This window comes from Phocoena sinus, chromosome 1 (genome assembly GCF_008692025.1).
Source record: "Phocoena sinus isolate mPhoSin1 chromosome 1, mPhoSin1.pri, whole genome shotgun sequence".
Taxonomy (NCBI): Eukaryota; Metazoa; Chordata; class Mammalia; order Artiodactyla; family Phocoenidae; genus Phocoena; species Phocoena sinus.
This window is the reverse complement of record NC_045763.1, coordinates 138167641-138180005: the sequence shown is the minus strand read 5'-3', so window position 1 is coordinate 138180005 and position 12365 is coordinate 138167641. Positions and strand designations below refer to the sequence as shown.

Here is a 12365-nt window from a genome sequence, read left to right as displayed (position 1 = left end):
ATACTTAAGTTCCGCACAGTGAAAAACCGGATTACATAGAGGATTGCTCCTGGACAGAGACCCTGGTTTGTTATGGTTACAAAACTTGACAGTTTATATGGCATAGACTGGATGGACTCTGACAGCAACAGAAGACAGTGTCCTTCCTGAATGAGGGAAATAGAGTCTCTTCACTAGGAAATATAGTACTCCAGGTGAGTAAAGTCAGGGTTCGGTGGTAATGGGAAGGGAATGCTATGGTTCTGGCTTTTAAGATTTATGGATGAGCCCTGAAAGAAGTGTTTTAGTCCTTCTGTTCATAAGAGCACAGAACATCTAGTTTAGACTTTCCCAAAGACGAGGCATAGCTCTCACAAGTTTACATGGAGGCAAGGATGAGATAAAAGGGTAATAGTAAGATGAAAAGACAGTGGAAAAAACAAACAAAAAGGTGCTGCCTGGCTCCACTCTGAAAGACCCTAAAAGCGTACAGTCAAAGTAGCATATCTCCAGGTGCAAAGTCTCAGAGATCCCAGAACACTGACACCATGATAAAACCTCTAACTGTTCCTTAGGCGTTAAAAATAAAGATCCTGAGTTTCCAGCCATGGCTACTATTCAAAACAACTACAAGAATGAAGAAGCAGAGAAGAAGCAAGGTGCTTCCATGCAAGACTGAGTGTTCTGCATATCTGCTCTAGGCAGTGTTCAATCTTGAGAAAAGAAACAAAGTGGTGTGCTTGGCTGAGAAAGGGATTAAAGAGTCTTTGGTCTCTTTCTGAATTGTACTACTTAATTTATCATCATCATTGTCATCGTCAACACAGTGCTTCCTACATGCCAGAAACTTTGCTTTCCCTGATTGATCTCATTTAATTCTCCTGAAAGCTCTATGAGGTAAGTACTATTATTATGCCATCTTCATGAATGAGGAAACAGAAGCTTAGAGACATTAAGTAACTTGCTCAAAGTTACACACACCCCTGTCCTGGGCTTGCTGGGACTTCCATGCTCAATAAACAGAGAGGCAAACTGAAAGTGCCTTATTATAAATCACAAAGGGAATCCCTAGATCAGAAGTTCTGAACCCTATCTCAACCCTAGGGCCCCTTTTTTATAAGAAATCTTTTATAACACCACATTTACTATCCTGAAATGAAATTCAGATTATATAACCCACCTAACACACTACATTTGAAAATCAATATTTAGTCATAAAGAGACATTAAATGAGTGTATATTATAATAAAGTAGTATACATTGCAATACCTAAATATTCAAGCATGATGAAATCATCAGATGCTGGCACCTATGTATAGAATCACCATGGAAACCACAGCTACAAATGCTGACAATTCAAATACCACAAGTAGTACTGATATTGGTCATATGTTTATCTGGCAAGATAAGAAACTCCTAGTAAATTTCTAAATAAATAAAGTACAATTTTACCTTGATTTATATGTTGATTATATTCTGGGAAAATTCAGTGTGTATTAATTAAAAACATGCAAATAATACTTTGTGTTTATATGTAAGGTGGAGTTAAGTTCCAGATCATATAAATTTTTCAACTGTGTCAGTATCTGGTAGGACATTCAAAGGGTGGGACAATGTTTTTATTGGGAGGGAATTGTTCTAGGCATTATAAGATATTATGACATTATGACATCTAACCCATATCTCTGCCAAGAGAAATGCCAGTAATATCTCTGCCCCAATTATTGGGCCACCAGAGAGACTCCTCGTAAATTTCCAAACACCTTAGGAAAATAGTCCTCAACCCTGGCTTTAACTCAGATACTGACACTAGGGCAGCATCTGCAGAGCCTCTGATATAGTTGGTCAGGGCCAATGCCTGGTCATAAGGGTTTTTAAAAACTGCTCAGTTGATCCTGTGCAGTAGCCAAGGCTGAGAACCATGCTGTAAGGGAGGTTCTGCTCTTTTGAGCATCGTTGCCTTAGCTGAGTCAGATCACCAGAACATCGACCTGACAGGTTTTCTTTCTGCCTCATGGAGTTATTTCCTGTCAGATAGAGCCCAAGGGCCTCCTAACCTAAGGATCAACCTTTCTAATTATAAGGTGGGACAGCGGGTATGTGGCTCTAGGCTCTGAAAAGTCAAAGACCTACTTTCAAGAAATCCCAAGAGATGGGTAAATGATTAATCGTTTACTTCCACATTTAGAACAAACAGAAAAACATAGTTTAACTAAATTAAAAAACAAATCAACCAGTGACTGATTATTTAGGAAATAAACTTGTACTACATTGTGACCAAACACCTTCTAGAACCTCTAGTCATCCCTCCTTAGGCCTAACTTGGGCCTTTAACTTTGTAGGAAAAATAAATTTATAGTCTTTCTTCAGTTGTCTACTAAACCCTAAATCAGGAACGGTAGATACATTTATCTCCAGTGCTAACTGTAAACAGATCAGATTTGTCTGCCTGGAGAGGACTTTGAAGTCTGATCCAGGCTAACTGAACAGTGCTGTGGTGGGTTGGTTAGTGATACCTGTCATGGGCACAGGATGGGGAGAGGAAAGGAAGTGCCCCATTCCTCCCATAGACCCTAGTGGAAGAGGCACATTTCTCAAAAATAACAGGTGATCTTCTCAGTCCTGGTCAGCTTTTGGAACCTGAGTGGATTTTATTACCATCATCATCATCATCCAGTGAGTTTCCATTTATTGAGGTATAGCTATGCACTGCACACTTATTACCTCATTAATCCTTACAACTCTACAAGATAGGCATTTTCATCACAGTCTGCGATCCCACAGCTCATGGAAGGAACTAATCATCTAATCTGTGGTTGCTTGACGTTCAACTCCCACAGTACAATAAATAATATGGAGTGAAATGTGGCCTCAGACCATTCTCCAAAGCTCTAATGTTCTTTATCCTGCATCCACATCCCCAGGATTCTGGCTCAAATGATACAAGATTCAACAAATACCAAATGATAATACACATACTTATTTCTCAGTATTTTCCCATTATTTCCTGGTACTGCATCCTGTCCATGTACTTAAGCAAAAAACTTAAAACATATGGCAAGGATGTTTGTGTTAATAAACTTTCTCTGCTTTGTGTTTTTCCTTTGTTGAAAACATTTTTAAAATGTTCATTTTCCTGTGACAGTCCAGTATAATAGAGGGAATCCAATTCATTGCCATAATTCAACACCTAGAAGGGTGTTGGCACATAATAGACATTTAATAACTATTTTAAATGAATTAATCAATGCAATTGACATTTTTGTCAAAGAGCAAATGATTTTTATGAAATTAAAATGTTTAATTTTGATGAAATCCAATTCATCAAGTTTTCCTTTTATGATTTATTTTTTATTTTAAACAGTTGACTTTTTTTAAAATATATTTTTTAAAGTTTTATTTATTTATTTTTTTGGCCACGCAGCTTGTGGGGTCTTAGTTCCCTGACCAGGGATCGAACCCTAGGCCCTCGCCCTCAGAAGTGAGAGTGTGGATCCCTAACCACTGGACCACCAGAGAATTCCCCTTTTATGGTTTATTTTTTGTGTGTTAAATCTAAGAAGTTTTGGCCTTACCTAAGGTCACAAAAATTTTCACCTATGTTTTCTTCTAGAAGTCTTATAGTATTAGCTTTTACATCTAGGCCTATGATCCATTTAATCCATTTTTGATTATTAAGATTTGTGTAGAGCTTAGGGTCAGCTCTCTAAACACATCTTCATCTGCTCGGCACTGAAGAGGCAGGTGAAGCAGTTTAAAAGTATGGATATAATGCTTCCTGTCTTAGAACATGGTCTAAAAGTTGTTTTTCCAGAAAAGTGTCTCATGGCAATGTCAAATTTATCGTTTCACTCTTTCTCGTAAGTAGGGGTGTGTCCCTCCTTTTCTTCCCCTCTCTTCTACAGTCTCCAGAAACAGAAAACTCTAGTTTCTCTTTCTGTTTCAGAATAACAATGTCACAAGTAGAAAAGGAAGTATTAATCAATACTTTTTTTTTACCATCTTATTTGGAGTATAATTGCTTTACAATGGTGTTAGTTTCTGCTTTATAACAAAGTGAATCAGTTATACATATACATATGTTCCCATATCTCTTCCCTCTTGCGTCTCTCTCCCTCCCACCCTCCCTATCCCACCCCTCCAGGCAGTTACAAAGCACCGAGCTGATCTCCCTGTGCTATGTGGCTGCTTCCCACTAGCTATGTACCTTACGTTTGGTAGTGTATATATGTCCATGCCTCTCTCGCTTTGTCACAGCTTACCCTTCCCCCTTCCCATATCCTCAAGTCCATTCTCTAGTAGGTCTGTGTCTTTATTCCTGTCTTACGCCTAGGTTCTTCATGGCATTTTTTTTTCTTAAATTCCGTATATATGTGTTAGCATACGGTATTTGTCTTTCTCTTTCTGACTTACTTCACTTTGTATGACAGACTCTAGGTCTATCCACCTCATTACAAATAGCTCAATTTCGTTTCTTTTTATGGCTGAGTAATATTCCATTGTATATATGTACCACATCTTTATCCATTCATCTGATGACAGACACTTAGGTTGTTTCCATCTCCGGGCTATTGTAAATAGAGCTACAATGAACAATTTGGTACATGACTCTTTTTGAATTATGGTTTTCTCAGGGCATATGCCCAGTAGTGGGATTGCTGGGTCATATGGTAGTCCTATTTGTAGTTTTTTAAGGAACCTCCATACTGTTCTCCATAGTGGCTTTACCAATTCACATCCCCACCAGCAGTGCAAGAGTGTTCCCTTTTCTCCACACCCTCTCCAGCATTTATGGTTTCCAGATTTTTTGATGATGGCCATCTGACTGGTGTGAGATGATATCTCATTGTAGTTTTGATTTGCATTTCTCTAATGATTAATGATGTTGAGCATTCTTTCATGTGTTTGTTGGCAGTCTGTATATCTTCTTTGGAGAAATGTCTATTTAGGTCTTCTGCCCATTTTTGGATTGGGTTGTTTGTTTTTTTGTTATTGAGCTGTATGAGCTGCTTATAAATTTTGGAGATTAATCCTTTGTCAGTTGCTTCATTTGCAAATATTTTCTCCCATTCTGAGGGTTGTCTTTTGGTCTTGTTTATGGTTTCCTTTGCTGTGTAAAAGCTTTGAAGTTTCATTAGGTCCCATTTGTTTATTTTTGGTTTTATTTCCATTTCTCTAGGAGGTGGGTCAAAAAGGATCTTGCTGTGATTTATGTCATAGAGCGTTCTGTCTATGTTTTCCTCTAAGAGTTTGATAGTTTCTGGCCTTACATTTAGGTCTTTAATCCATTTTGAGCTTATTTTTGTGTATGGTGTTAGGGAGTGATCTAATCTCATACTTTTACATGTACCTGTCCAGTTTTCCCAGCACCACTTATTGAAGAGGCTGTCCTTTCTCCACTGTACATTCCTGCCTCCTTTATCAAAGATAAGGTGACCATATGTGCGTGGGTTTATTTGTATGGAAACACAAAAGACCCCAAATAGCCAAAGCTTCTTTTTATAGCCTATTTTACTCATGTGTATAAAAAACCCACCTCCTAATAAAAATCAACGTTCATAAGAAAAAAAGAAACAAAAGACAAACAAACAAAAAAACCAACTCTGGGAAGTGCCAGCCACCAGGAACCCAGCAGTCCCACTCATCTCCTGGAAAAATAGCTTCATCAGGGCTTGGACAGTCCAGCCTTGTTCTGATACCTTTTGCTGGCCAACTCCCCCACGAGCTGTCCTTGCTGGAGGAATGCAGTCCACCCTGGCAGATGCTCTGCTCAGAGGAGATCTTGAGAAATCTTCTAGGATCCTGGTGGAGCAGCAACAGGACCGAGCCTGGAGAGAGCAAGAAAGGATTCATCTCTTTTCTGCAGATCCTTTTGATCTTGGAGCTCAGGCAAAGATAGAAGAAGATATAAGGCAACAGAACATTGAGGAAAACATGACAATAGCTATGGAAGAGGGTCTGGAAAGTTTTTGCTGAGTAGTGGTGCTTTATATTAACTGCAAAGTGAATGGACATCCTTTGAAAGCCTTTGTTGATTCAGGTGCCCAGATGACCAGTATGAGCCAAGCTTATGCAGAAAGGTGTAATATTGGGTTGGACAAAAAAATGCCTTCGGTTTTTAAGTAAAACTAAAAGACACATTTTCACCAAGGACTTTATTGAACAATGTATTCACCCTTTTGTTCCACTACCTTTTGCCATTTTTCAGGCAACTTCATAATTCCATCTTCCCAAAACTTTTTATCTTTTTGAGCAAAGAATTGTTCCCGGTGCCTTTTACAGTCTTCCAGGGAATTGAATTTTTTTCCATTAAGAGAATTTTGTAAAGACCTAAATAAATGGAAATCTGAAGGTGCAATGTCTGGTGAATACGGTAGATGAATCGGAATTTCCCAGCCAAGCTGTAACAGTTTTTGTCTGGTCATCAAAGAAACATGTGGTCTTGCGTTATCCTCATGGAAGATTATGCATTTTCTGTTGACTAGTTCTGGATGCTTTTTGTCGAGTGCTGCTTTCAGTTGGTCTAATTGAGAGCAGTACTTTTTGGAATTAATTGTTTGGTTTTCCAGAAGGAGCTCATAATAGAGGACTCCCTCCCAGTCCCACCATATGCACAACATCACCTTCTTTGGAAGACGACCGGCCTTTGATGTGGTTGGTGGTGGTTCATTTCACTTGCTCCACGATTTCTTCTGTTCCACGTTATTGTACAGTATCCACTTTTCATCACCCGTCACAATTTGTTTTAAAAACAGAACATTTTCATTACGTTTCAATAGAGAATTGCATGCGGAAATACAGTCAAGAAGATTTTTTTCACTTAACTTATGTGGAACCCAGACATCAAAGTGATTAACATAACCAAGTTGGTGTAATGATTTTCAACGCTTGATTTGGATATTTTGAGTATGTCGGCTATCTCCTGCGTGGTATAGTGTTGACTGTTCTCAATTAATGTCTTGATTTGATCGCTATCAACTTCAACTGGTCTACCCAACTGTGGAGCATACTCCAGCGAGAAATTTCCAGCACAAAACTTCACAAACCTCTTTTGACATATTCTTCAGTCACAGCACCTTCTCCATACACTGCACAAATCATTTTTTTTTTTGCGTTTCAGTTGCGTTTTTGCCTTTCTTGAAGTAATCAAGCATAATATGCCAAAAATTAATCTTCAGTATTGAACTGGGTACACAAAAATTCATCAATTTTGATAAGTCTTTTTTAAAATGCGTGCTGCTGTGACAGCTGTCACATACAATCTAACAAAATTGTTTAGAATGACGTTAAAGACAACTAAGTACTACTAGAGCCATCTTACAGAAAAAACCAAACGAACCTTTTGGCCAGCCCAAAATAATGAGGCTGATGGACCATTGGTGGACACCCAGAAGATTACTGGAAGGGTACATCTAATTCAGGTAAAAATTGAAGGCGATTTCTTGGCGTGTTCCTTCTCTGTACTTGAGGAAGAGCCCATGGACATGGTTCTGGCACTGGACATGCTGAAATGGCATCAGTGTTCCACTGACCTCAAGAAAAATGTACTCGTGATCAGCACCACAGGCTCACAGACCACCTTCCTTCTGGAGAGGGAGTTACCAGAGTGTGCCCAGTTGGTATACGTGGCCAGGCAAGAGGAAATACGTCCAAAGGAGGTTGCAGACCAAGAATTAGCAGAAGCCCTTCAGAAATCTGTAGAGGATGCAGAGCGTCAGAAGTCATGATGCATGTCGTGTGTGTGTACTGCAGCTGGAGTGGGCCCCAGAAGAGAGAAAAGGTGGATTTAACCATAAAGCCCATCCTTCAGGACAGAGTCCTGAGATTGGTAATCCTACAAGTCTCGCTCACTCTGTCTCTGCTTCAGTCTACGCCATCAAGCCCAGTGACCCAGACAGCATTGAACCTAAAGCTGTGAAGGCTTTGGAGGCTTCAGCTGAATTCCAGATAAGCTCTGAAAAGAAAGAACATCTTCCTCTACAGGATCTTTCTGATTGTGCTTCCTCAACAGACAATGCTCAGCAAACCAGAGTCCAGCTACGCCTTTGCAGAATACACTTGAAGAAGTCATTGTTGCAGAAATCTAGAGAAATCTGCTGAAAGAAGCACCCAGGGCCTCAAATCTCATCTCCACACAAGACAGGAAGCTAGATTATTTGTCACAGCTTACTAGGATGCAAGAACCACAGAGGCTTATCAGTGAAAATGGTTGACCTCCAGAATATCAGTACCTGATTCAGGTAAATGGCCTTCAGCAGCATGAAGAATCGAGGAATGAACAGCATGAGGTTAAACAACAAAATGCTCCACATAACCAAGAACATCTTTATAACAGAGGGGACCTTGAACTTCTTGGAGAAAAACAACAAAGAAGAGTTGATTTGGAAGCTACAATGAAAGGAGACAGTTTACAGCAGAATGGGGACCTTCCAGGTACAGAGAAAAATATTCTACCTTCAAGATGCTTTGGCTGCTCAAATTCAGAAACACTTGTGGAAGTAGGTACAGTAGAACAGTCCCTAGTTGCTGTGCTTATTTAAGCAGGCAGTCAAAATACCAATGTCGAGAACATCGGTGCATCTGATCTCACCTTAGATAATCCCTTGGTGGAAGTAGAAACATCAGAATGTAACCTTTCCTCTGAAATATTGAGTAATTCCATTTCCACTCAGGATTTACAGCTTCTAGAAAGTAATGTTGAAATGTCTGGAACAAATAAAGAATATGGGAATTGCCCTCATCTTTAAGTCTCCGTGGCAGTTGTCAGCCCTCTGCAGAGTCAACAGAGGAATCTTGCTCATCTATAACAGCAGCCTTGAAGGAACTTCATGAACTTTTGGTCATTAATAGTAAACCAGCTTGAGAAAACACATCTGAAGAAGTTATCTGTCAATCAGAGATAGTAACTAAGGGCCAAACAGGTATTAAGGACCTTTCTGAAAGATGGTCCCCAAATGAGCATCTTACAGCTACCCAGAGTGAACAGTGTTCACAAGTCTCCTTTCATCAGGCCATATCTGTATCAGTGAAGACAGAAGAGTTAACAGACACTTCAACTGATGCTGGAGTAGAAGATGTAGAAAATATTAACTTCAGGGGTCCGTGTGATAGCCTGTTAACTGATAAGGAAGGTGTCCCCAAATCTAGGGAATCAATAAATGAGAGCAGTTCTGTCACTCTAGCCTCAGCTAAAATGTCTAATTAACTACACTGCACCTTAGGTGTAGAAATTTCACCTAGACTTTTAGCAAGTGAGGAGGATGCACTCAATCAGACTTCTGAGCAAACTGAGTCCTTGTCATCCAGTATCACGTTGGTTAAAGATTCAGGTCAGGGCACACAGAATCCAGTGACAGACAGGCCTGAGACCAGAGAAAATGTTCTGCAGCTGCAGGGCCACTTCTAGAATTTGAGCCACCTACCAGCCATCCATCATCAAGTCCCTCTTTTCTTACACAATTAATTTTTCCTGCTGCAGACATTGACCAGATTCTCCGTGCTGGCTTTACTTTGCAGGAAACTCTTGGGGCTTTGCATCGAGTTGGTGGAAATGCAGACCTTGCACTTATTGTTTTGCTAGCAAAGAACATTGTAGTTCCTACATAACCGTGGAAAAGTGGGCTAGACATTACTCCATTCCCTTAAAAAAAAGTGACACACATGCACACACACACTCACTGCGTATACAGTATATGTAGAAACCTGCAAGCAGAATGTTGAGCCAGATTTTTTTTTAATATTTTTTTTGGCCAAAGTAATTTTTGATCTCTCGACTGGATTTGTCTGTTTGTCTAGATGGATTGTCTATTTGATGGATTTGTCTATTCTGTTTGTTAAAATTTGGGCCTTTTAAAATGTATCGGCAGTATGTGCATACAAAAGCTTTTTATTATCATTAAGATAATGCAATCTGGAATAAAATTGATGGTATTGTGTATAGCATAAAAAGTAAAAATAAAAATAAAACAAAGTAAATCCTACATTGTCTGCAAAATCATCCAGGGCTTGAGGAACAGACAGACCACCTAGTAAGCTGAGGCCTATGGGTGGGAAAGGGTGAGAGGTCAAGGACCCGCTATTCTGGTCAACCTCTAGCTATTTCAACTCTGAGCTGTGATACCACATGAACAAGACCTCTCTGTTTAGGGACTTTCATGGGGAATCAGGGGAAGGGGATGTCTTAAGAAGGATCTTGTCCTCTGAATTCATACAGCTCCTGAGAAGACTTGATTTCATAGCTGGAATGGCAAACAAGGTTCTGTCTGCTTACAATTCCAATTGCACATTTATACCATATTTTTATTTCTCTGACCTTCTGGGAAGGACTGAGAAAAAGGAAATGGACTTTGTTAGATCTTCATTAGATATATGGAAAAAACGTTTGCTTCTCACAGTTGAGCTTGTGTCCTTTACTGTTTGTTTCACATACTCATGCTCTGGATCACTCTACTTGCAGGAAGGGCATCCCCTGAGCTTTCAAATCCTACTTACCTATTGACCAAAATCTAACCCAAGTGTTTTTCTATGAATCCAACTCCTCAGGCATTCTTAGTGATCTCTCTATTTCCTAGTCTTATAAAAGGGCACCAATACCAGAAATAGACAGGAGCTAGGAGAGATGCTGGGTGTATATAGAAAAATGAGACACAATACATACCTATAAGGAAACTTGCAGCCTGGTGAAGGGGTCAGATGCAGCAATAGCTTATTATAACACAGTGCTGTGGTAAGAGATGTGCATAGACAGCTATGGAAGACAAAGGTTGGGCATCTAATACAGAGTACAGTATGGAGTCAGGGATGATTTTCTGGAGGAGGCAATAGGTTTTGTTGAATTTTGAGATTAACTTGGTATAGACTATCAACGGAGTGGTTCCAGGCAAATCTGTTTAAAGCACAGAGGCATGAGATGGCATGGGAAATCCAGAGAACTACAGGTAGTTCAGTAACCCATAACCAGACCCTCTTAGCTCACTTTTATTTTATTTTTATTTCTATTTTTTATGGTAGGTCCTTTTTGGTTATCTATTTTAAATATAACAGTGTGTACATGTCAATCCCAAGCTCCCAATTTATCCCCCCCAACCCTTCCCCACTGGTAACCATAAGTTCATTCTCTAAGTTTGTGAGTCTGTTTCTGTTTTGTAAATAAGCTCATTTGTATCATTTTTTTTAGATTCTGCATATAAGTGATATCATATGATATTTGTCTTTCTCTTTCTGACTTACTTCACTTAGCCTGATAACCTCCAGGTCCATCCATGTTGCTGCAAATGGCATTATTTCATTCTTTTTAATGGCTGAGTAATATTCCATTGTACAATATGTACCGTATCTTCTTTATCCATTCATCTGTCAATGGACATTTAGGTTTCAGCTCACTTTTAACCAGTTTCCTTTAAATTTTTTCAAAGGAAATTAGGAGGGCTCTTTGATGGCAACATGCAATTCCTCATCTCAATTGTCCCAAGCAAGTCTATTCCTTGGCTTCTGACTCAGTTCAACAAAATTGTGCAGAAATTTAGAAATCTTCTACTGTTACACAGGTCCCTGGGGGGTATCACTCCCTCTCCTTAGCAGTTTATCACAGGACCTCACAAAATGTCTGCTCCTTGAGTTGTTCTGACAATTCTATCCTCTACACCTTGCTAGATTTCTAGTGATGTGTTAGAAAGCCTTACAGATTGGCTCCCCTGAGGGGACTAGCCACCCTTAAGACAGCTCCAAGAGTGGCTGGAACATAAAATATAAGAGAGAAGTGGCAAGAAATTTGGTTAGGTGGAATATGAGTGGGAAACCAGATTATGAAAATCTTTGAAAGTAGACAGAGGGGCCAAAGGAAAATTAGACTGTTGACCTATAAACTGAGCCACACAGATGAAAACTTGCTTATTCTAATTGCTCTAAGGTACAAGCTGGTCCCTCCTACTGAATTATACATACATTTCCTGAGGGCAGAAGTCCTGCCTAATGTTTCCTCTATGATTCTACATACATGTTCAAGCACATAGGAAGGAGTACAAAATATGTTGGTCAGTGGATTCGAATGGGCTACCAAGTGAGGCTGCATAGATTTTTAGAAAGGGATACCTTGCATTGCATAGAGTCAGATTTTCAAAGGCAGGGAGGGGTAGAGTTTGTATGTTTATTTGGAGTCTGAGATCCTCTCCAATTACTCCAGCCTATTCTAAATGGCTGTTTCTCTCAATTTTCCACCCTCTCCGCCACTAGGAGGCAGCATAATTTCCCTTTGCCCTCTGGGACAAAGATTGTCTATCCCATAATACATAGTACAAACATACATACATAATACACACAAAAATATATGTTTCACCTGAAGCTTTGACCTTGATTGACTGGAAGAATGTTGCCTGGTGTTTTGGCCA

At 39.6% G+C, this 12365-nt stretch overlaps 1 pseudogene; it reads left to right on the top strand.

Moving 5' to 3' along the window:
* Nucleotides 1–1305: 1305 nt before the first annotated feature.
* Nucleotides 1306–11556, top strand: LOC116739173 (annotated as a pseudogene).
* The last annotated feature ends 809 nt before the right edge of the window (nucleotides 11557–12365 follow it).